General features: G+C 40.4%; 1 long non-coding RNA gene across 12 annotated transcripts in view; it reads left to right on the top strand.

Annotated features, from left to right (window-relative positions):
* LOC112133794 (uncharacterized) overlaps window positions 1-26117 on the top strand; it is a 56342-nt gene extending 30225 nt beyond the window's left edge. For 5 of the 12 annotated variants that reach the window (XR_008526711.2, XR_002915403.3, XR_002915402.3 and 2 more), the window contains 3 exons: window positions 7010-7174; window positions 7327-7432; window positions 8603-12002. This is a non-coding gene — a long non-coding RNA (uncharacterized LOC112133794). Of the gene's footprint in view, window positions 1-7009; window positions 7175-7326; window positions 7433-8602; window positions 12015-14037 lie in introns of those variants that run through there. The other 7 variants (XR_008526712.2, XR_008526708.2, XR_008526707.2 and 4 more) reach the window with 3 other exon arrangements.
* Window positions 26118-26370: the final 253 nt, after the last annotated feature.

The raw sequence follows: 26370 nt of genomic DNA, 5'->3' as shown, positions 1-26370 counted from the left end.
AAACCAGGAAGAAGTTGAATCTCTGAATAGACCAATAACAGGCTCTGAAATTGTAGCAATAATCAATAGCTTACCAACCAAAAAGAGTCCAGGACCAGATGGATTCACAGCCGAATTCTACCAGAGGTACAAGGAGGAACTGGTACCATTCCTTCTGAAACTATTCCAATCAATAGAAAAAGAGGGAGTCCTCCCTAACTCATTTTATGAGGCCAGCATCATCCTGATAGCAAAGCCTGGCAGAGACACAACCGAAAAAGAGAATTTTAGACCAATATCCTTGATGAACATTGATGCAAAAATCCTCAATAAAATACTGGCAAACCGAATCCAGCAGCACATCAAAAAGCTTATCCACCATGATCAAGTGGGTTTCATCCCTGGGATGCAAGGCTGGTTCAATATACACAAATCAATAAATGTAATCCAGCATATAAACAGAACCAAAGACAAAAACCACATGATTACCTCAATAGATGCAGAAAAGGCCTTTGACAAAATTCAACAACCCTTCATGCTAAAAACTCTCAATAAATTAGGTATTGATGGGACATATCTCAAAATTATAAGAGCTATCTATGACAAACCCACAGCCAATATCATACTGAATGGGCAAAAACTGGAAGCATTCCCTTTGAAAACTGGCACAAGACAGGGATGCCCTCTCTCACCACTCCTATTCAACATAGTGTTGGAAGTTCTGGCCAGGGCAATTAGGCCAGAGAAGGAAATAAAGGGTATTCAATTAGGAAAAGAGGAAGTCAAATTGTCCCTGTTTGCAGATGACATGATTGTATATCTAGAAAACCCCACTGTCTCAGCCCAAAATCTCCTTAAACTGATAAGCAACTTCAGCAAAGTCTCAGGATACAAAATCAATGTACAAAAATCACAAGCATTCTTATACACCAATAACAGACAAATAGAGAGCCAAATCATGAGTGAACTCCCATTCACAATTGCTTCAAAGAGAATAAAATACCTAGGAATCCAACTTAGAAGGGATGTGAAGGACTTCTTCAAGGAGAACTACAAACCACTGCTCAACAAAATAAAAGAGGATACAAAGAAATGGAAGAACATTCCATGCTCATGGGTAGGAAGAATCAATATCGTGAAAATGGCCATACTGCCCAAGGTAATTTATAGATTCAATGCTATCCCCATCAAGCTACCAATGACTTTCTTCACAGAATTGGAAAAAACTACTTTAAAGTTCATATGGAACCAAAAAAGAGCCCGCATCGCCAAGTCAATCCTAAGCCAAAAGAACAAAGCTGGAGGCATCACGCTACCTGACTTCAAACTATATTACAAGGCTACAGTATCCAAAACAGCATGGTGCTGGTACCAAAACAGAGATATAGATCAATGGAACAGAACAGAGCCCTCAGAAATAACCCCACATATCTACAACCATCTGATCTGTGACAAACCTGAGAAAAACAAGCAATGGGGAAAGGATTCCCTGTTTAATAAATGGTGCTGGGAAAACTGGCTAGCCATATGTAGAAAGCTGAAACTGGATCCCTTCCTTACAACTTATACAAAAATTAATTCAAGATGGATTAAAGACTTAAACATTAGACCTAAAACCATAAAAACCCTAGAAGAAAACCTAGGCATTACCATTCAGGACATAGGCATGGGCAAGGACTTCATGTCTAAAACACCAAAAGCAATGGCAACAAAAGCCAAAATTGACAAATGGGATCTAATTAAACGAAAGAGCTTCTGCACAGCAAAAGAAACTACCATCAGAGTGAACAGGCAACCTACAAAATGGGAGAAAATGTTCGCAACCTACTCATCTGACAAAGGGCTAATATCCAGAATCTACAATGAACTCAAACAAATTTACAAGAAAAAAACAAACAACCCCATCAAAAAATGGGCGAAGGACATGAACAGACACTTCTCAAAAGAAGACATTTATGCAGCCAAAAAACACATGAAAAAATGCTCACCATCACTGGCCATCAGAGAAACGCAAATCAAAACCACAATGAGATACCATCTCACACCAGTTAGAATGGCAATCATTAAAAAGTCAGGAAACAACAGGTGCTGGAGTGGATGTGGAGAAATAGGAACACTTTTACACTGTTGGTGGGACTGTAAACTAGTTCAACCATTGTGGAAGTCAGTGTGGCGATTCCTCAGGGATCTAGAACTAGAAATGCCATTTGACCCAGCCATCCCATTACTGGGTATATACCCAAAGGACTATAAATCATGCTGCTATAAAGACACATGCACACGTATGTTTATTGCGGGACTATTCACAATAGCAAAGACTTGGAACCAACCCAAATGTCCAACAATGATAGACTGGATTAAGAAAATGTGGCACATATACACTATGGATACTATGCAGCCATAAAAAATGATGAGTTCATGTCCTTTGTAGGAACATGGATGAAATTGGAAATCATCATTCTCAGTAAACTATCGCAAGAACAAAAAACCAAACACCGCATATTCTCATTCATAGGTGGGAATTGAACAATGAGAACACATGGACACAGGAAGGGGAACATCACACTCTGGGGACTGTTGTGGGGTCAGGGGACGGGGGAGGGATAGCATTAGGAGATATACCTAATGCTAAATGACGAGTTAATGGATGCAGCACAGCAGCATGGCACATGTATACATATGTAACTAATCTGCACATTGTACACATGTACCCTAAAACTTAAAGTGTAATAATAATTAATAGATACCAAGAAGATCTCTCAAAACCATATAATTAAGTGGAAATTAATCTACTCCTGAATGACTTGGGTAAACAAAGAGAAATTAAGGCAGAAATCAAGAAATTGTTTACAACTAATGAAAACAAAGATAAAAACATACCAGAATCTTTGGGACCCAGCTAAAGCAGTGTTAAGGGAAAACTATAGTGCTAAATGCCCACGTCAAAAAGATAGATCTCAACCTAACCACATCTAGAAGAAGTAAATAAACAAGAGCAAACCAACCCCAAAACTAGCAGAAGAGAACACCCAAAATCAGAGCTGAACTGAACAAAATGGAGACGAGAAAAACCGTAGAAAAATCAAAGAAAGCAAAAGTTGTTTCTTCGAAAGAATAAATAAGGTTGATAGGCACTAACTAGACTAATTAAAAAAAGGAGGGGGGAGAAAATCTAAATAAACACTATCAGGAATGACAAAGGGGACGTTGTCACTGACCACACAAAAATACAAAAACCGCTTGGAGAGTATTATGAACACCTCTGCACACAAACTAGAAAACCTAGAAGAATGGATAAATTCCTGGGAACATACAGCCTCCCAAGATTGAACCAAAAATTGAAACCCCAAACAGACCAATAACAAGTTCCAAAATTGAATCAGTAATAAAAAGCCTACTAACCAGAAAACGTCCTGGACCAGATGGATTCACAGCCAAATTCTACCAGACATATAAAGAAGAGCTGGTATCATTCCTACCGAAACTATTCCAAAAAATTGAGAAAGCGGGACGCCTCCCTAACTCCATCTATGAGACCAGCATCATTCTGATACCAGAACCTGGCAGAGACACAACAGAAAAAAAGAACTTCAGGCCAATATCCCTGATGAACATATATGCAAAAATCCTGGACAAAATACTACCAAATGAAATCCAGCAGCACACCAAAAAGCTAATCCATCATGATCAAGTAGGCTTTATCCCTGGAGTGCAGAGTTGGCTCAACATACCCAAATCAATAAATGTGATTCATCACAGAAAGAGAACTAAAAACAAAAACCACATGATACCTTAATAGATGCAGAAAAGGCTTTTGGTAAAATTCAACATTCATTCATGTGAAAAACCCTCAACAAACTAGGTTTGAAGTTATAGTCCTCAAAATAATAAGAGCCACTGAATTAGCAAAAGCTAGAAGTATTCTATTTAGGAACTGGAACAAGACAAGGATGCCCACTCTCACTACTCCTATTCAACATAGTACTGGAAGTTCTACTTGGAGCACTCAGGTGAGAGAAAGAAATAAAAGGCATCCAAATAGGAAGAGAGGAAGTTAAATTATCTCTCTTCATAGACAATGATTCTATACCTAGAAAACTCCATGGTCTCTTCCCGAGGGCTTCTAGATCTGAAAAAGAACTTCAGCAGAGTTTCAGGATACAAAATCAGTTTACAAAAATCAGTAGCATTTCTGTACACCAATAACATCTAAACCGAGAACCAAGTGAAGAATGCAGTTTCATTCACAGTAGCCTCCAAAAGAATAAAATACCTAGGAATACAGCTAACCAAAGAGGTGAACAATCTCTACAATGAGAATTTTACAAGACATTGCACAAAGAAATCAGATTACACAAATGGGAAAACATTCCATGCTCCTGGATAGGAAATATTAATATCATTAAAACTGCCATACTAGTCAAAACAATTTACAGATTCAGTGTCAAACTACCAATGACGTTTTTCACAGAGTTAGGAAAAAACATTCAAAAATTCATATGGAACCAAGAAGGAGCCCAAATAGCCAAAGCAATCCTAAGCAAAAAGAACAAAGCTGGAGGCATCACACTACCTGTCTTCAAATTATGAGTTACAATAACTAAGACAGCATGGCACTGGTACAAAAATAGACACATAGACTAATGGAACAGGTTAGAGAACTCAGAAATAAAGCCACATACCTAAAACCATCTGATCTTCAACAAAATTGACAATAACAAGCAATGGGGAAAAACTCCCTATTCAATAAATGGTGCTGGGATAACTGGATAGCCATATGCAGAAGAATGAAACTGAACCCCTATCTTTCACCATATATAAAAATCAAAGTGGATTAAAGACTTAAATGTAAAACCTAAAACTGAAAATACTAGAAGAAAACCTAGGAAATACCATTTTGAGCATCAGCCCTGGCAAAGACTTCATGATGAAGACTCCAAAAGCAACTGCAACAAAACCAAAAATTGCCAAGTAAGCCTTAATTAAACTAAAGAACTTCTGCACAGAAAATGAAACTGTCAACAGAGTAAACAGCCTACAGAATGGGAGAAAATATCTGCAAACTGCACATCTGACAAAGGTTTAATAACCAGAATCTATAAGGAACTTAGTAAGCAAAAAAGAACCCCATTAAAAAATGGGCAAAGGACATGAACACTTTTCAAAAGAAACAGAAAAAAATGCTTAATATCACTAATTAGGGGAATGCAAATCAAAACCACAATGAGATACCATCTCACACCAGTCAGAAAGGCTATTATTAAAAAAGTCAAAAACTAACTGATGCTGATGAGGTTGCAGAAAAAGAACGCTTATACACTGCAAATGGGAATGTAAATTAGTTCAGCCATTGTGGAAAGCAGTCTGGAAATTTCTCAGAGAACTTAAAACTACCGTTTAACCCAGCAATCCCTTTACTGGGTATATACCCAAAGGAATATAAATAGTTCTACCTAAAGACACACGCACATGTATGTTCACTGCGGCACTATTCACAATGGCAAAGATATGGAATCAACCTAGATGCCCAGGTTTGGTGGCTCACGCCTGTAATCCTAGCACTTTGGGAGACCGATGCAGGTGGAGTTCGGCGAGGTCAGGAGTTTGAGACCAGCCTGGCCAACATGGTGAAACCTTGTCTCTACTAAAAATACAAAAATTAGCTGGGCATGGTGGCGGGTGCCTGTAATCCCAGCTACTCAAGGCAGGAGAATTGTTTGAACCTGGGAAGCAGAGGTTGCAGTGAGCCGAGATCGCGCCATTGCACTCCAGCCTAGGCGACAGGGCGAGACTCCGTCTCAGAAAAAAAAAAAAAGAAAATGTATATATACACCATGGAATAGAATACTACACAACCATAAAGAATGAGATAATGTCCTTTGCAGCAAAATGGATGGAACTGGAGGCCATTACCTTAAGACAATTAATGCAGGAACAGAAAACCAAATACTGTATGTTGTCACTTTTAAATGGGAGCTAAACATTGAGTACACATGGACACAAGGGAGCAACAGACACCAGGACCTACTTGAGGGTGGAGGGTGAAAGGAGGGTGAAGACTGAAAAACTACCTTTTGGGTATTATGCTGATTACCTGGGTGACAAAATTATCTGTATACAAAACCCCCACGACATTGTAATTTACCCATATAATGAACCTACACATGTACCCCTTGAACCTAAAATAGAAGTTGAATAGTGAAAAAAAATGAAAAAAAAAAATTTTTAATGAGGGAGAAGGGGACTGGGCGTTGTGGCTTATACCTATAATCCCAGCACTTCAGGAGATTGAGGCAGGAGGATTGCTTGAGGCCAGGAATTTGAGACCATCTTAGGGAACATAGTGAGACCCCATCCTTACAAAAAATTTTAAACATTAGCAGGTGTGGTGGCATGCACCCATAGTCCCAGCTACTCGGGAAGATAAGGAGGGAGGATCACTTGAGCCAGGAGTTTGAGGCTGCAGTGAGCTGTGACCATGCCACTGCAGTCCAGCCTGGATGATAGAGCAAAATCGTGTCGAATGAAAAAGAGGGAGAGGGGGCAAAAAATTTTGCCTTGAGCTGGCCCTGCCATTAGATGAACCCATTAAGAGCAATTTCTGTTTGGTAGACTCAAAGTTCACTGATGGATGCTGTTGTTGTTAGATCACTTTAAAAACTGTACAGTGTGGTCCAGCACAGAGCACAATCTTTCAAATGAAAGAAAGCTGGATTTAAATTCTGACTCTGCCTCCTAGGGTGTAGCCTTGAACCAAGGACATTCCTTCAACTCTTGCTTTGATCATAAGTAAAATGAAGGATAATCAATAATGTGAGTATACTGAAAAAAATGAAAGCACTGAGCATGGTGCTGGCATCCAAGAGAGGCTCAATAACTTTATTTTTATTTCATAGAATTCCTGACCTCAAAGAACATATCTATGAGTGATTTCTGATAGGGAAACATGTTGACCTTGCCCCAAATACCTAGTGCTTTCAAAAAGTAGTCACATGTCTAACAGTCTATACAAATTCTTCTCTCTTGTCAGGTAGAAGTGAGAGCAAGAGTCTAACAGCAAACAAACACCCTTCTGACCTCTGAAATGCTTCAAACTTTTGATTACAAAGATTCTGTTGTCACGGACGGGGACACAGCTCGGGGTGTTGGAAACCACACCCACTTCTGCCTGAGGGAAAGACAGGATAGTAACGAGGTGACCACTAGATACTGTCTCTCAGAGTTGAAGGGTCCTTAAGCCTGAGATGTCATTATTGTCATCATCTGTGCCCTGTAATGAGGTGTTAGTAGGGGTGATGTGTATTTCTTCTGGACTGGGAATTTAACTGCTGGTTTATGTTCTTCCAGAGCTCCCTCTTTGCCCACTAGCAGGGCATTAGCTGGTGCTGAAGACAGTGGCTGCTTGGCGAGCCTGGATCTCCAAGTGACCCCCTCAGCAACTCCTGATGAACAGGTAGCATGAAAAAGAAACCTTTTTGGTTTATACCAGTGAGATATGGGAGTTGTATATCATTGCAGCATAATCTAGGCTATAGATGATGCAATACTGCTACATTAGGGTCTGATTTCTAGTCAGGCCCTATGCCTAGGATAGCTTACTGCTGGCACACTCTTCAGCCAGTCTCTCAGCTCTGCACAGCACCAGATATGCCAGGATTTTGGCCTTTGATTCAGAGCTCTTTTCTGGAATTTTCTTCATGACCAGAGAATAACTCTGTCTTGCTTTGCTGACAAGAGGTATTAATCTAGAAATGGCTATAGTTCATACAGGAAATGTGTTGCAAAAAATTGAGCTAATCTAGAGAAGAGAAAATAAAAGATGGGAAGTCTTAGTTGCATTCAAATCCCTGGTTCCAGTTGTACCTGAGGTGCAGTTACATTATTGTTCCTTTAGTTTGCTAAATAAGATAATGAATCCCCATGTTGACAAGGTTAAGTTCAATTTCTATAATTTTTCTAGGAATAACATAGTGTTTTTATTTGCCCAGATGTTATAGCTCACCTAAAAAAGCCTTATCTATCCAGGGCTTTTGTTGCCTTTTTTTTTTTTTTTTTTTTGAGACAGAGTCTCGCTCTGTTGCTCAGGCTGGAGTGCAGTGGTGTGATCTCAGCTTACCACAACCTCAGCCTCTGGGGTTCAAGTGATTCTCCTGCCTCAGCCTCCCTGGTAGCTGGGTCTACAGGCATGCACCACCACACCTGGCTAATTTTTGTATTTTTAGTAGAAATGGGGTTTCACCGTGTTGGCCAGGCTAGTCTCAAACTCCTGACCTCAGGTAATCTACCCGCCTCAGCCTCTCAAAGTGCTGGGATTACAGGCATGAACCACCATGCCTGACCTATTGCCATTTTCAGTGTTGTGTCCAGTGATGTTTCCTTCACACCAAGAAGTCTTCAGGGGATTCGTATATGGATTGTGAAATCCTCTAGTGACATGGAAGTTTCTATGTCATGCAGGTAGAGAAATTGTGATGCCTGGATGCCTGAGGTTTTTTGGAGTGAGGTACTATGCATTTGCAAGTAATTGTAAACTGTATAATCCAGGATTAAAAGATAAACTATTGCATTTAGAACTGTGTTTAGAATACAATAATTTGTTGTTGTTGTTGTTGTTTTGTAATAGGACTGAAGCCAATATTAAAGCAAGTCAACCAAAGGTTCTCTGGTGTAGACAAGACAGCAAAAGGACAGACTACCTTGTGGAACCTAGCATTGTTCTCCTTCTGCAGCACTAAGTAACGTTTGTGCTCCGTAAGATCTTTGCAAACCACACACAAGAATTGCTGGTCATCCTGTCAATAGATGCTGCTCACAGAACCAAATTTACTGTGCTGGATTGTCACTCATGGGCTTGAGAGTAGGAGACTGGAGACCAAGGTGGCTAGAATCCAGTTGGGCCTGACGTCTCCCTGTTGAAAAGGCTCCTTGTGGAATGAACAGCACATGGCTCCCGTGGTGGATCAGATAGTGGCACAGCACCAAATGATGCAGGCCTGCCAGGGGCCAGGGCCACAGAAGATGCTCCCAGGGTCCCCCGTGTACTCCAGACACACTACAGGCCACCTCTCCCAGCAGGTTCCCAGTCATGGGCCCCATTGTCATGACTTTAAAGCACACCTTAACACCTGAGCACATCTCTTCCTTAACACCTGTGACTTTCTGACAGGTGGAGGATGTGGTCAGGAATGGGAAAAGGATTTGAGATGGGAAGAGGGAGGGGTTCAGGATGAAGAGAGATAATCTGTGTCACAGATGCCGGCCCTGCAGTTAGCTCCCACCTAGTCCGTGCACACACATTCTAATGCCCTCCCATTCTTCTACATGCTGCGGCCAGAGAGGCCTTTCTCAAAGTGGAAGTCTCATCCTCGCTTCTCTGGTTACAGTGCTGGGCCATGGATGACTTACAAGGCTTAGCAGGAACTGTCTGCGCACTCCCCCTTCCTGCCCACTACCTTGTTTCCCTCCAGTCACGAGAGCAAACGTTGGGCATTAACTGTGTGCCAGGCTTGTCCTAATCCTTCACATGTATTCACTCAAACAATCCTCACAACATTCCTATCACATCTCCCGTTTCACAGTGATGGTTCTAAAGCACGCAGTGGGTGAGGAACTTGTCCAGGGTGACACAACTAAGTGGGGGTGGAGAAACATCAAATCTAGGTGGTCCAGGTGGTGGCCAGAACCCATCAGCACCTCACTACAGCTGCCTCCAGTTTCTCCCTGTAGGAAATACTCTTCTCTGTCAACTCGTGTTGCCCTCTGGGCTCGGTTGACATGTCATCTCCGCATGACATCCTGAGATGCTCCCCAACTAGGGTGGGCACCCACTTCCACACTCCAAATGCCTGTCTATTTGACCTGTGTATTGCTGCATCCCCATTGCCAGGCAGATAGCAGGCCCCTAATAAATATGATTTGAGCAAATAAATATAGTTCTTCAAAAAATAGGGAGGACTTCTTGCTTCTGATAATGGTGGGCTAGGACATTTGGACCAACCCTCATGCAGAAAATAGTCATTTATTTTGATGCAATATGCCTGGCTATGACTATAGAGATTTCAGATATTTGGAGGGCTATTATGTGAAGAATTATACTTACTCTTTGTGACATAGAGGTCAGAAATTGGTCGTTTCCATAGAGTATGAGAGACACAGAATTGTGCTCATCATAAGTATCTTTTTTAAAAACTAGACCTAATAAGATGGGCTGCCTTGGTAGGTGGTGAGTTCTCTGTCACGAAAGAGATTCAGCCACTTGCTCTGAGAAAGCATGGAGAATATCAGCATTGTAAGGGTCAACCACCTCATCTCTGAGGCCCCCTCCTCACTTAGGTTGCCATTGCAGGTGGAACACTGGGCTGAGTGTCAAAGAACCTGGGTTCCACAAGCTGTGCAATCATGGCTGGTTGTTTTTGGATCTCATTCCTAATACCTGTTAGTTAAGCTGACCCATCAATACTGACCCACTTCACAGAGTTATGAAGGGATTAAATTAGGTATTACATATAAATCTTTGTTTTGTTTGCTTTTTGTTGTTTTTTGTTTTGCTTTTTTCTTTGCATTATGAAATCCCAAGTCAACTTTTTCCATTCTTTTATTTCTTAAAAAATTGACATCATCATTACAACAACAAAATAATTTTTAAAATGAAAAAAAAAAACTCACAACCCCACAACCTAATACAATAATCATACTTTTTCCCTTTATTCTCCTTTATTGTGACCAAGGATGACTTTGGGCATTGCTGTAAGGAACTATTTCGTTTAACACCCCACTACCTGAACATGATGCATACTCAGCCTTTCACCACCCTCCAAGTAGCTACACATGATAGGATAATAGTATTGGTGGTGGTTTTAGAGAGTTGGAGAGAAAACTGAAGTTGGATTTGGGTAAAAGAAAAAAGCCTGGGAATTATTTTTTCTCCATTCTAAAGCCCATAGAGCAGTGTTAATTGTTCCCACCCCTCTGCTATTCTGTCTCCTCAGGTACTGTGTGCAGAAATGTGATTGAGATTCAAGTCAGGGCCTCTGCCCTTTTCCCTCCAGAAACAAAACCAAGATAATTTATCCTGAACACACACGGTGAAAAAAGGAAGGGAAGGGGGAGAAAAAGTCCAGGTCTTACCTGGGATTCTCTGTCTCCTGCAACATGAAGGATTTAGCCTGGGAGGAGGTGGTGAGAACTCTGGGAGAGAAAAAAGAAGGAAAGAATAGTTTTACCCATGCTGAAGTTAAACCTTCACCTAGAGAAGCAAAAACAAACCACACTTTTCCATTTTGTGCCTCCCTTCCTAGAGTTTTAGCCAAAGGTGTAACTAAGTAATTGGTTTTACCAGGGCACTCACTCCTCCTATCCCGAGTCTGTTTGACTTCCTCCCCATCATCCTCCTCACCTCTTTTCAGGCAGGGTGGGGATAGCAGCAGGAGATTTTGGGAGCCTGGCAACTCCTGCAAGGACCGCAGGACAGCACCTCTGTGGGGATGCGTGGTGCCCCATCTGCCACCCTTCTGAAGAATGCACTGCCTTCACTTTACTGTGTTAGAGTCCATCCAGACTGTTCTATCCAAAGAATAATTTCTTTTTCCCCCACAGGCAATCAGGAAATGATTCCTTTCCCGACTGCTTCTGTCTAGTGCCTGGGAATCTTGAGTCAATCCCTCAGTAAGTCAGTGACTAGGGGAATCTCCCCTCTCTGAGCCTCCCAGTTCATGTTGCTTAGGGAACCTGATATTTTCGTGAAACCTGCCTACACATGGGCAGCCCAACAGCAGAGCAAATGGTGGTGAACAAAGAATTATAGTTGTGCCAGCTTCCTGGTTGCCCATGTGGACAAGTCAGCAGGATCAGGACACGAGGAAGAGTAAATGTGAGACAGTCACGTGACTTCTGCGATAAACAGATTTTTAAGCCCCGAAGTTTTGCTAAAATTTTGGTGAAACCTGAACTTTCTTCGTTGCATATACTGGCACTATCTGTACCATCATACAACTATCTCACATTAAAGCTATTTTTCTTGAGCACTGATGAGTAAGGTTGGTATGTTTGAGTTCCTCAGATCAACAAAAACCCATTTTCCTATAAGTCTTACATTTAGTATTTAAGGAACTAAAACAAATACATTTTGTGAAATGGTTGACACTTCATTGATAATGATTTATTGCTTGGATTAATAAATTTTCCAAAAGTTGTCTTATGTAGAATATGGTTTGCAACCAGCAGAACCATTAATCTATACTGCAATGATATGCACTATGTATAATTGTTTAAAAGCCTCTACTTAATGATGTAAAATGCTCTATTACACATTTGGGTAAACTGTATACTAACATCTGATGGCATTTTTCCACTGTTTGTTGCTTTTTTCAGATACTTTATTGTACAAAGCTGTTCTTAATATTTTTCAAGTTTTTTTCTTTGAATTTTGCTAATGTTTTCCTTGAATTATGAGCATTGACAGAATGTGCTTAGCACTTTTGGCTATTCACACAGCTTTTGAGCATGATTTGCATCCAGTATTTACATTGCTAGCAATAATAAGCCATCTGTGAGTTTTGTCAAAAGTTATTGGGGATTTTTTAAATTTTAGAAGTGCAAATTATTGTTTCTTTGAACTAACTCTTAGTTGCAAAGGCATTTCCAGTTGTTATATTTTTTGTACAATGTCAGGTGTTCCAGATTATGATTCATTATTAATATTGCTTCCTTGTTCCCTCTGAGGTCCAGAAGATTTCATGTTTACAATATTTAGAAACAATGTTAAAAAGATATCCAAAGTTTGTCACTTTATTATTAGTTTGTTCTTAATATTCTGTTTAAGTTTTTGAATTCATAGATATCAAAACACTGCACAATTATGATTTTCACAGGAATAACAACACACCAACAACAAAAAGCAAATAGGCTATCTACAAGTTTTGACAATATTAGAATAATGATAAACTGACAGTTTTTCTAAATCTCACAGTAAAGAATGTGCAGCAACCCAGCAACACTGCTACCTGTGGCCTCAGGCTGCAGTGTCAGTTCTTCCCTGGGTCTCCAGCCTGCCAATCTAAGCTGAAAATTATGTACTTGCCAGCCCCCACAGTCACGTGAGTGAACTGACCCAGGCTGGTCACCAGGGTCAGTTTCTCTATGTGACATTAGTTCATTCAATGTTTAGCAGTCTCTTTGGAGCTGAGATGTACCTATCATCTGCCTTTTGGGTGCTCAGGGTGGAGAACCAGAAAAGTGTAACCTAGTGTGTATCCTCAAAGAGCTAACAATATGGGGTGGTATCTGTAGGTCTGGGAACACTTTACTGACTCTGTGAGGCATACCAAGAGATGTCAGAGACCAGTCCCTCCTCAAATGCCAGATGAGATGCAGAGAAATAGTTTGCTAAAGTTCATAGGCCGGATATCCCAGTGGTCAGGGAGTTTCATGAATGAGATGGAAGTTTCCATGGAACCCGAGGGATGTGTATGATTTGAGTGGATGAAGAAAATGAAAGACTTTATAAGCAGCTAGACGTTAGGGAGCAGCAAGATGTGTGGTGGGATTGAGCACAGTGGGTTCAGAGGATAGATTGCAGTTTAATAATTTTTAGTAAATATCTCCCAACTGGCACTATTGGAGCAAGTTCTTGAATGCTAAATGAAGGCATAAATCAGTAAGAGGCATAATAAAAGCTGAGCAGTGCTTGGCTTTTTACGAGCTGATCTTGATAGGAGCAGCTATTCAACAAAGTTGCCAGGTCATTGTTACATAGTCCCTGCCTTCTAGGGGCTCACTGCCTACTGGGAGAGACAGTCTGAAAGTTGGTGCAGCATGTAACTGTTGGATCAGGAGTTTGAGCCTGTGGACTTTGGGACCCCCGAGGAGGGTGTGACTACTCTAGGCAGAACAATCCCACAGTTTATTTATATTTAACCTTGAAATTCATTAGAGGATTTTTCAGCAGAGGTTTGGTGCTTATTAATGTTAAGGTTTGCATTCTCTAGAACCTCAAGGAAAGCTGTTCTGTGCATAATGTACCCTCTTATGTTAATGTTGTGTACTGTGATCCTGTTTCAGGGACTTGCACTTAGAATCTGTTACCGTGAGCACAGAAGCAGACCTGTGGGCTCATAGTCTTCACCCCCCCACCCATATATACAAGATGAACAGAGTGGAGGTTAAACAACTTGACCAAACAACACAGTTCACAGTAAAGCCCAAGACTGCACCTGCCCATCCAGTGCTTTTTCAATGTATCCTGGCACTGAGCATAGACCTCTTCCCAGGCAGAGCTGACAGCAAGTAAAGGAGATCATAATCAGGGGACCAAACAACTTTGTCTAAAGTGTGAATGTCACCTAAGGAGAAGCTGTGAGATCAGAAGGGTGGAGCAGAGGAGCAGACACCATGAGGGAGAGTCCTTGGGGGTGCGTCTGCCAGACTGACACTGTCTGGCCTGGGCAGTGGAGGGGCTGGCAGGAACCACAGGTACTGGTGGTGTGACTACTACTGCCTGTGCTTGGATATGGACCCTCTGCAATATGCGGCAGTCTCATTCATTGCCCCCTACATCCTACACCAAGTAGAAATGGAAGGCGATTGGATACTTCACAGAGAGACAAGATCTAAGTGGAGAAGGAATGCGTCCTGTGGCTGTGGATATCCTTGGAGCTTGGAGGGGAGAGCTTGAGCCCCACTGGTGATGACCTCCCACAACTCGCCAACTCAGCCCTCCCTAAGTCCCCATCGGGGGCCAATTCTCTCTCTGGGGTTGGGGGGACTCCCCCATAGCTCATCCATCATAGGGATGTTGGTATCTACTGTGGGTTGGGTAGGGCCGATGTGCTGAGGATGGCTCCCCCACAAGCAAGAGATGTGGATTTGGGGAGCTTCCCGTCTTGTGTTGAAGGAACATAACTCAGAATAATAAGCGCCAACTATAACAAACCCACAGCCAACATCATACTGAATGGGCAAAAGCTGCAAGCATTCCCCTTGAAAAGTGGCACAAGATAAGGAAGCTCTTTCTCACCACTGCTATTCAATATAGTGTTGAAAGTCCTGATCACAGCAGTCAGGCAACAGAAATAATAAAGGGCATCCAAATAGGAAGAGAGAAAGCCAAACTATCCTTTTTTGCAGACAATATGATTCTATATCTAGAAAACCCCATAGCCTCAGCCCAAAAGGTCCTTCATCTGATAAACAATTTCAGCAAAGTTTCAGGAGACAAAATCAATGTACAAAAATCACTAACATTCCTATACACAATAGCCAAGCCAAGAGCCAAATCAGGAGCACAATCCCATTCATAATTGCCACAAAAAGAATAAAATACCTAGGAATGCAGCTAACCAAGGAAGTAAAGGATCTCTACAATGAGAATCACAAACTCTGCTCAAAGAAATCAGAGATGACACAAACAAATGGAAAAACTTTCCATGCTCATGGCTAGGAAGAATCAATATCATTAAAGTGGCCATACCACCCAAAGCAATTTATAGATTCAATGCTATTCCTATCAAACTATCAATTACATTTTTCACAGAACTAGAAAAAAACTTAAAATTCATATGGAACCAAAAAGCCTGAGTAGTCAAGGCAATCCTAAGCAAAAAGAACAAAGGTGGAGGCATCACATTACCTAACTTCAAACTACAGGGCTACCATGACCAAAACAGCATGGTACTGGTACAAAAGCAGACACACAGACCAGTGGGACAGAATAGAGAGCCCAGAAATAAGGCCACAAACCTACAGCCATCTGATTTTCAACAAAGTTGACAAAAACAAGCAATGGGGAAAGGTCTCCCTATTCAATAAATGGTGCTGGGCTAACTGGCTGGCCATATGCAGAAGATCGTAACTGGACCCCTTTTACTATGTACAAAAATTAAGATGGTTTAAAGAGTTAAAACCCAAAATTATAAAAATCCTGAAGATAACTTAGGCAATACCATTCTGGACATAGGAACTGGCAAAGATTTCATGATGAAGACACCAAAAGCAATCGTAACAAAAGCAAAAATTGACAAATCGGATTTAAGGGCTTCTTCACAGCAAAAGAAACAACAGGGCAGACAATCTACAGAATAACAAAATTTTTGCAAACTATGCATCTGACAAGGGGCTAATATCCAGCATCTATAAGGAATTTAAACACAGTTACAGGAAAAAAAAAAACCCACTCCATTAAAAAATGGGTAAAGGACACGAACAGACACTTTTCAAAAAAGACATACATACAGCCAACTAGCATGTTAAAGAAAACCTCAATGATCACTCATCATTAGAGAAATGAAAAATCAAAACCACAATGAGATATCATCTCATGCCAGTCAGGATGGCTACTTTTTTAATAGATGTTGGTGAGGTTATGGAGAAAAGGAACACTTATACACTTGTTAGGAGTGTAAATTAGTTCAACCACTGTGGACAGCAGTGTGGCGATTCCTCAGAGAGCTAAAAGCAGAACTACCATTTGACCCACCAATCCCATTACTGGGTATTTACCTAAAGGAATATAAATCATTCCCCCATAAAGACACATGCAAGTGTATGTTCATTGCAGCACTACTAACAATAACAAAGCCAGGCGCAGTGGCTCACCTCACGACTGTAATCCCAGCAATTTGGGAGGCTGAGGTAGGCAGATCACCTGAGGTCAGCAGTTCGAGACCAGCCTGACCAACATGGAGAAATCCCATCTCTACTAAAAATACAAAATTAGCCAGGTGTGGTGGCTCATGCCTGTAATCCCAGCTACTTGGGAGGCCAAGGCAGGAGAATTGCTTGAACCCAGGAGGGAGAGGTTGCGGTGAGCCGAGATCACACCATTGCACTCCAGCCTGGTGAAGGAGCAAGACTCCATCTCAAAAAAAAAAAAAAAAAAAAAAAAAAGGAGAAGGGAAAAATACACATTCAGAGGAGACAAAAAATAAAAAACAATGATGCATGCCTACAGTATCTAGAAAATAGCTTCTTAAGGGCAAATCTAGGAGTTATTGGCCTTAAAGAAGAGATAGAGAAAGAGATAGGAATAGAAAGTTTATTGAAAGGGATAATAACATAGAAGTTCCTAAACCTACAGAAAGATATTTATATCCAAGTACAAGAAGGTTATAGAACACCAGGCCAATTTAACCCAAAGATTACCTCAAGGCATTTAATAATCAAACTCCTGCAGGACAAGGTTAAAGAAAGGATCCTAAAAGCAGCAAGAGAAAAGAAACAGATAGCATACAATGGAGCTCCAATACATCTGGTAGTATATTTTTCAGTGGAAACTTTACAGTCCAGGAGAGAGTGACATGACATATGTTAAAGTGCTGAAGGGAAAAACCCTTTTATCCTAGAATAATATATCCAGCAAAAATATCCTTCAAACATGAAGAATAAACAAAGACTTCCCCAGACAAACAAAAGCTGAGGGATTTCATCAACACTAGACTGGTCCCATAAGAAACACTTAAGGGAGTACTTTGGTCAGAAAGAAATGGACATTAATGAGCAACAAAGAATCCTCTAAAGGTACAAAACTCACTGTTAAGAGTAAGTACACAGAAAAACCCAAAGTATGATAACATTGTAACTGTGGTGTGTAAGTAGAAAGAATAAATGATAAACCAATCAAAAATAGTAACTACAACAACTTTTCAAGACACAGTCAGAAAAATAAGATAAAATTAGAAACAACAAAAAGTTAAAAAGTGGGGGGATGAAGTTAAGATGTAGAGTTTTTATTAGTTTTCTTTTTGTTTGCTAATGCAGTGTTACCAGGTTAAAATAATGGGTTATAAAATAGTATTTGTAATCCTTATGGTAACCTCAAACCTAAAAACATACACTGGATACATAAAAAATAAAAAGCAAAAACCTAAATCATATCACCAGAGAAGATTACTTTCCCTAAAGGAAGACAGGAAGAAAAGAAAGAGGAAAACCACAAAACAACCAGAAAACAAATAAATAACAAGGCAGGAGTAAGTCTTTACTTATCAATAATACATTGAGTGGAAATGGACTAAACTCTCCAATCAAAAGACATAGACTGGCTGAATGAATGGAGTAAACAAGACCCATTGATCTGTTGCCTACAAGAAACACACTTAACCTATAAAGACACACATAGACTGAAAGTAAAGAGTTGGAAAAAGTTATTCCATGCCAATGGAAACCAGAAAAAAGAGGAGTATTGATTTTGATACAAAAACTATAAGAGACAAATAAAGTCACTATACAATGATAAAGGGGTTAATATGGTTTCCATTTCTGTGTCCCCACCCAAATTTTGTGTTCTCTTGTAATCCTCAATGTTGGAGGTGGGGCCTGGTGGGACGTGATTGGATCATGGAGGTGGATCTTTCATGAAAATTCAGCACCATCTTCTTAGTGCTGTTCTCATGATAGTGAGTTCTTCTGAAATCTGGTTGCTTAAAAGTGTATAGCACCTCTCCACACCACCCACTTGCCTTGGTCTACTCCTGCTATGTAGATGCTTGCTCCCACTTTGCATTATTCCATGAGTAAAAGCTCCCTCAGGCCTTCCCAGAATCAGATGCCGCTATGCTTCCTGAACAGCCTGTGGAACTATGAGCCAATTCAACCTCTTTTCTTCATAAATTAACAAGTCTTGGGTATTTCTTTAGAGCAGTGTGAGAACAATAATACAGAAAATTGGTAAAGAGGAGTGAGGCATTGCTAGAAAGATACCTGAAAATGTGGAAACAGGGTAATAGACAGAGGTTGGAAGAGTGTGGAGGGCTCTGAAGATAGGAAGATGAGGGGAAGTTTGGAATTTCTTAGAGATTTGTTAAATTGTTTTGACCAAAATACTGATAGTGATATGGACAATGAAGTCCAGGCTGAGGAGGTCTCAGATGGGATGGGGGACTTATTGGGACCTGGAGTGAAGGTCACTTTTGTTAGGACATTGTGGTTGGAGACATTGTGCCCCTGCCCTAGGAATCTGTGGAACTTTGAACTTGAGAGCAAAGATTTAGGGTATCTGGCAGAAGAAATTTCTAAGCAGCAAAGTGTTCAAGATGTGGCCTGGCTGCTTCTGGTAGTCTGTGCTCATATTTGTGAGCAAAGACATGACAAGAAACTGAAACTTATATTTAAAAAGGAAGCAGAGTGTAAAAGTTTGGAGAATTTGCAGCCTGGCCATGTTGTAGAAAAGAAAAAACCCATTTTGTGGAGAGGAATTCAAGCTAGCTGCAGAAAATTGCAAGTAACAAGGAGCAAAATGTTGATAGCCAAGATAGTGGGAAAAACACCTTGAAGGCATTTCAGATACTTTGGGGGCAGCCTCTCCCATCACAGGCCCAAAGGCCTAGGAGGGAAAGATGGTTTCCTGGGCCAGGCTCAGGGTCCTGCTGCCCTGCACAGCCTCAGGAAACTGCTCTCCAAATTCCAGCTGCTCCAGCTCCAGCTTCAGCTCAAAGGGCCCCAGGTACAGCTCAGGCTGCTGCTCCAAAGGATGCAAGTTGTAAGCCTTAGTGGCTCCCATGTGGTGTTAAATTAAGCCTGTAGGTGCACAGAGTGCAAGAATTGAGGCTTGGGAGCCTCCACCTAGATTTCAGAGTATGTGTGGGAAAGCCTGGATGTCCAGGCAGAAGCCAGCTGCAGGGACAGAGCCCTCATGGAGAACCTCTACTAGGGTAGTGTGGAGGTGAAATTTGGGGTTGGAGTTCCCACACAGCTTCCCCTCTGGTGTACTGCCTAGTGGAGCTGTGAGAAGAGAGCCACTGTCCTCCAGATTCCAGGATGGTAGATCTGTCAATGACAGCTTGCACTGTACACCTGGAAAAGCCACAGGCAGTCAATGCCAGCCCATGAAAGCAGCGACAGTGGCTTACCCTGCAAAGTCCCAGGGGCTGAGCTGCCCAAGGCCTTGGGAGCCCACCCCTTGCACCAATGTGCCCTGGATGTGAGATATGGAGTCAAAGGAGACTATTTTGGAGCTTTAAGATTTAATGACTACCTGCTGGGTTTCAGACTTGCATGGGTCCAGTAGCCCCTTTCTTTTGGCCAATTTCTCACTTTTGGAATGGGAGTATTTACCCAATTCCTGTACCCCCACTGTATGTTGGAAGTAACTAACTGTTTTTTTATTTTGTAAGCTCACAGGTGGGAGAGACTTGCCTTGTCTCAGGTGAGACTCTGGACTTTGGACTTTTGAATTAATGCTAGAATGAGTTAAGACTTTCACGGACTGTTGGGAAGATATAACTGTATTTTGCAGTATGAGAAGGACATGAGATTTGGGAGACACCAGAGGTGGAATAGTATGGTTTGGATCTGCATCCCCACCAAAATCTCATGTTCAATTGTAATCCTAAATTTTGGATGTGGAGCCTGGTGGAAAAGGATTGGATAATGGGGGTGGTTTCTCATGGTTTAACACCATCCCCCTGGGTGCTGTTCTCATGATAGTGAGTGACTTATTGTGAGATCTGATTGTTTAAAAGTGTGTGCCACCTCCTCCCACTTTCCTCCTGCTCCAGCCATGTAAGACAGGCTTGCCTCCCCTTCACCTTCTGTCATGATTGTAAGTGTTCTGAGGCCTCCCCAGCCATGCTTCCTGTACAGCCTGCAGAACTGTGAGCCAATTAAACCTCTTTTCTCTATATATTACCCAGTCTCAGGTATTTCTTTATAGCAGTGCAAGAATAGACTAATACAGGGTTCAATTCAGCAAGAGGATATAACAAATATAAATATATATGCACTCAACAATGCAGCACCCAGATATATAAAGCAAATATGATTAGAGCTAGAGAGAGAGAGTGACCCCAATACAATAATAGCTGGAGACTTCAACATCACATTTTTAGCACTGGACAGGTCTTCCAGACAGAAAATGAAACATCAGACTTAATCTGCACTGTAGATCAAATGGATCTAATACATACCTGCAGAACATTTTATCCAATGGCTGCAGAATACACATTCTTTTTTAGCACATGTATCATTCTCAAGGATAGACCATATGTTAGGTCACAAGTCTTAAAACATTAAAAAAATGGAATACTATCAAGCATCTTCTCTGACCACAGTGGAATACAACTAGAAACTAATAACAAGAGGAATTTTTGAAACTATACAAATACATGAAAATTAAACAATATGCTGCTGAATGACCATCGAGTCAATGAAGAAATTAAGAAGGAAATTGAACAATTTCTTGAAACAAATGATAAAGGAAACACAACATACCAAAACCTATGGGATACGGCAAAAGCAGTACTAAGAGGCAAATTTATAGCTATTAAGTGCCTACATGAAAGAAGAGGAAAAACTTCAAATAAGCAACTTAACAATGAACCTTAAAGAACCAGAAAAGCAAGAGCAAAACAAACACAAAATTAGAAGCAAAGAAATAATAAAAATCAGAGCATAAATAAATAAAATTGAAATAAAAATCAATGCAAAAGAACAATGAAACAAAAAGTTGCTTTTTTTCAAAAGTTAAACAAAACTGACAAGCCTTTAGAAAGACTGAGAAAAAAGAGACAAGGTACAAATAAATAAAATCAGAAATGAAAAAGACATTACAACTGACACTGCAGAAATTCAAAGGATCATTAGGGGCTACTATGAGCAACTATATGCCAATAAATTGGAAAATCTAGAAGAAATTGACAATTTCTGGACACATACAACCTACTGAACCAGGAAGAAATCCAAAACCTGAACAGACTAATAACAAGTAACAAGGTTGAAGCCATAATAAAAAGTCTCCCACTAAAGAAAAACAAGGACCCAATGGCTTCACTGTTGAATTCTACCAAACATTTAAAGAAGAACTAATACTAATCCCACTCAAGCTATTGAAAAATAGAGGAGGAGTGAATATTTCCAAAGTCATTCTAGGAGACCAGTATCACCCTGATACCAAAACCAGACAAAGACACATCAAAAAAAGAAAACTGCAGGCCAATTTCTCTGATGAATATTGATTCCAGAATCCTCAGCAAAATATTAGCAAACTAAATTCAACAATACATTAAAAAGATCATTCATCAGGGTCAGGTGCAGTGGCTTAAGCCTCTAATCCCAGCACTTTGGAAGGCCGAGGTGGGCAGATCACCTGAGGTCAGGAGTTCGAGACCAGCTTGACCAACATGGTGAAACCTCATCTCTACTGAAAATACAAAATTAGCTGAGTGTGGTGGTGCATGCCTGTAATCCCAGCTACTCCGGAGACTGAGGCAGGAGAATCGCTTGAACCCAGGAGGCGGAGGTTGCAGTGAGCTGAGATTGTGGCACTGCACTGCAGCCTGGGTGACCGAGTAAGACTCCATTAAAAAAAAAATCGTTTATCACAACCAAGTGGGATTTATCCCTGGAATGCAAGGATGGTTCAACACATGCAAATCAATCAATGTAATACATCATATCAAAAAGAATGATTAAAACCATATGATTATTTCTATTGATGCTGAAAAAGTATTTTATAAAATCCAACATCCCTTCATGATAAAAACCCTCAGAAAACTGTGTATAAAATAAATATACCTCAACATAATAGCCAGATATGACAGACCCACAGCTAGTATCATACTGAATGGGGAAAAAGTGAAAGCCTTTCCTATAAGATCTGGAACACAACAGGGATGTTCACTGTCACCACTGTTATTCAACAAAGTACTGGATGTTCTAGCTAGAGCGATCAGACAAGAGAAGATATAAAGGCCATCCAAACTGGAAAGGGAGAAGTTAAATTAGCCTAGTTTGCAGATGATATGAACTTATATTTGGAAAAAACCTAAAGGCTCCACAGGAAAACTATTAGAATCAATAAATTCAGTAAAGTTGCAGGACACAAAATCAACATATAAAAACCAGTAGCATTTCTATATGCCAACAGTGAACAATTTGAAAAATTTTAAATTTAAAAAGGTAATTTCATTTACAATAGCCACACATAAAATTAAATACCTAGGAATTAACCAAAAATGTGCAAGCTATCTATGAGGAGAATTATAAAACATTGATGAAAGAAATTGAAGAGGACACAAAAAAAAAAATTGGAAAAAATTCCATCTTTATGGATTGGAAGAATCAATATTGTTAAAATGTCCATACTACCCAAAGCAATCTACAGATTCAATGCAATCCCTATCAAAATACCAATAATAGTCTTCAGATAAATAGAAAAAAAATCCCAAAATTTATATGAAAACACAGAATGCCCAGAATAGCCAAAATTGTCTCAAGCAAAAAGATCAAAACTGGAGGAATCACATTACCTGACTTCAAATTATGCTACAGAGCTATAATCACCAAAACAGCACAGTACTGACATAAAAACAGACACATAGTCCAACAGAACAGAATAGAGAACCTAGAAACAAATCCACACACTCACAGGGAACTCATTTTTGACAAAGTTGCCAAGTACTTATACTGGAGGAAAGAAAAGACAGTCTCTTAAATGAAATGGTGCTGGGAAAACTGGATATCCATATGCAGAAGAATGAAACTAGAACCCTACCTCTCACTGTAGACAAAAGTCAAATCAAGGCTAGGCATGGTGGCTTACACCTGTAATCTCAGCACTTTGGGAGGGTGAGGCAGGCGTATCACGAGGTCAAGAGATCGAGACCATCCTGACCAACATGGTGAAACCCACCCCCGCCTACTAAAAATACAAAAATTAGTTGGGCATGATGGCACGTGCCTGCAGTCCTAGCTACTCAGGAGGCTGAGGCAGGAGAATCGCTTGAACCCAGGAGGTAGAGGTTCCAGTGAGCTGAGATCATGCCACTGCACTCCAGCCTGGGGACAGAGCAAGACTCCGTCTCAAAAAATAAAAAATAAAAAATAAATTCAAAATGTAATAAAGACTTAAATCTAAGACCTCAAACTATGAAACTACTATAAGAAAACATTGGGGAAAACCTCCAGGACAGTAGTCTGGCCAAAAATTTCTTGAGCAATACCCCACAAGCACAGGCAACCAAAATAAAACTGGACAAGTAGTATCACATCAAGTTTAAAAGCTTCTACAAAGCAAAGGATACAATCAATAAAGAGACAACCCACAGAATGGGAGAAAATATTTGCAAACTACCCGTCTGACAAAGAAATAATAACCAGAGTATATAAGAAGCTCAAACAACTCTATAGTAAAAAAAAAAAAAAAAAAAATTCTGAAAGTCTAAGTAAAAAATGGGCAAAAGATTTGAATAGACATTTCTCAAAAGAAGACATACAGGCCATGCGTGGTGGCTCATGCCTGTAATCCCAGCACTTTGGGAGGCCCAGGCGGGTGGATCACTTGAGGTCAGGAGTTTGAGACCAGCCTGACCAACATTGTGAAACTCAGTTTCTACTAACAATACAGAAATAAGCCAGGCGTGGTGGTGCACACCTGTAATCCCAGCTACTCAGGAGGCTGAGGCAGGAGAATCGCTTGAACCTGGGAGGCAGAGGTTGCAGTGAGCCGAGATCACACTACTGCACTCCAGCCTGGGCAACAAAGTGAGACTCCATCTCAAAAAAAAAAAAAAAAAAAAAAAAAAAAAAAGAAAAGAAAAAGGAAGAAGACATACAAAGCCAGGTACAGTGGCTTATGCCTGTAATCCTAGCACTTTAGGAGGCCAAGGCAGGTGGAATTGAGCCCAGAAGTTTGAGACCAGACTGAGCAATATGGTCAAACCCCATTTCTGCAAAATACAAAAATAAAAAATAGCTGGGAGTGGTGATGCACACCTGTAGTCCCAGCTACTTAGGAAGCTGAGATGGGAGGATCTCTTGAACCTGGGGAGGTTGAGGCTGCAGTGAATCATAATTGCATCAATGCACTCCAGCCTGGGCAACAGAGTGAGAGACACTGTCTCAAAAAAAAAAAAAAACAAAAAAGAAAGAAAGAAAGAAAGAAAGAAAAGAAAGGACATAAAAATGGCAAACAGGCATATGAAAAGGTGCTGATGATTACTGATCATCAGAGAAATGCAAATCAAAATTACAATGAGATATAATCTCACCCCAGTTAAAATGGCTTATATCCAAAAGACAGGCAATAACAAATGCTGGTGAGGATGTGAAAAAAAGGGAACCCTCGTACACTGTTGATGGGAATGTAAATTCGTACAACCACTATAGGTAACAGTTTAGAGGTTCCTCAGAAAACTAAAAATTGAGTTGCGATATGATGCAACAATCCTACTGCTGGGTATATACCCCACAAAAGAGAAAACCAGGGTTTTGCATGGTGGCTCACACCTGTAATCCCAGCACTATGCGAGGCCAAGGAGGGCAGATCACTTGAGCCCAGAAGTTCAAGACCAGCCCGAGCAACATGGCAAATCCTGATTTCTACAAAATACAAAAAAAAAATTAGGCAAGTGTAGTGGTGCACACCTATAGTCCTAGCTACTGTGGAGGCTGAGGTAGGATCACTTGAACCTAGGAGGTGGAGGTTGCAGTGAGCCAAGATCATGCCACTGCACTCCAGCCTGGGTGACAAAGCGTGACCCTGTCTCAAAAAAGAAAAGAAAATCAGTATATGGAAGAGATATCTGCACTCCTATGTTTGTTACAGCACTGTTTACAATAGTTAAGATTTGGAAGCAACCTACATGTCCAACAGCAGATGAATGGATAAGGAAAATTTGGTATGTATACACAATGAAGTACTATTCAGCCATAAAAAGGAATGAGATCCAGTCATTTGCAACAGCATGGATGGAAGTGGAGATCATTATGTTAAATGAAATAAGCCAGGCACAGAAAGGCAAACATGGCATGTTCTCACTTATTTGTGGGACATAAATTAAAAACAATTGAACTAATGGACATACAGAGTAGAAGAATGGTTACCAGAGGCTAGGAATGGTAGTAGGGGGCTGAAGGGAAGGTGGGGATGTTTAATGGGTAAAAAAAATTTTAGAGGACTAAGACCTACTATTTGATAGCACAGCAGGGGGACTATAGTCAATAATAATTGCACATTTAAAAATAGTGTAATTGAATTGTTTGTAACTCAAAGGATAAATGCTTGAGGGAATGGATACCCCATTCTCCATGATGTGCTTATTTCACATTGCATACCTGTATCAAAACATCTCATGTACCCCATAAATATATGCAGCTATTATGTACCCACAAAAATTGAAAATCAAAAATAAAATATTTTAAAAAATGTATTATTATTTGTCCTCTGTGAATAAAACTCGCTTCTGGCCCTCCTTTTTATAGGTATTTAAAAAAATGCATTTAGGCAGATCAATGGTATTATATAATATACAAAAACAATAAATCTGCTTTTCTTTTTAAACATATCACATTCAGCACAGCTGCTGAAGTTGGGGCTAATTATAGGTTACGTTTTCATTAATCCACTGTCATCTGTTATCATCCATCCAATTTTTTCTAGAACTGGAGTGGTGAATTCAATAG

Source organism: Pongo abelii, chromosome 5 (assembly GCF_028885655.2).
Source record: "Pongo abelii isolate AG06213 chromosome 5, NHGRI_mPonAbe1-v2.0_pri, whole genome shotgun sequence".
In the NCBI taxonomy this organism is placed as follows: domain Eukaryota; kingdom Metazoa; phylum Chordata; class Mammalia; order Primates; family Hominidae; genus Pongo; species Pongo abelii.
Note: the sequence above shows the minus strand (reverse complement) of the source record. Positions and strands in the feature narration are given on the sequence as shown.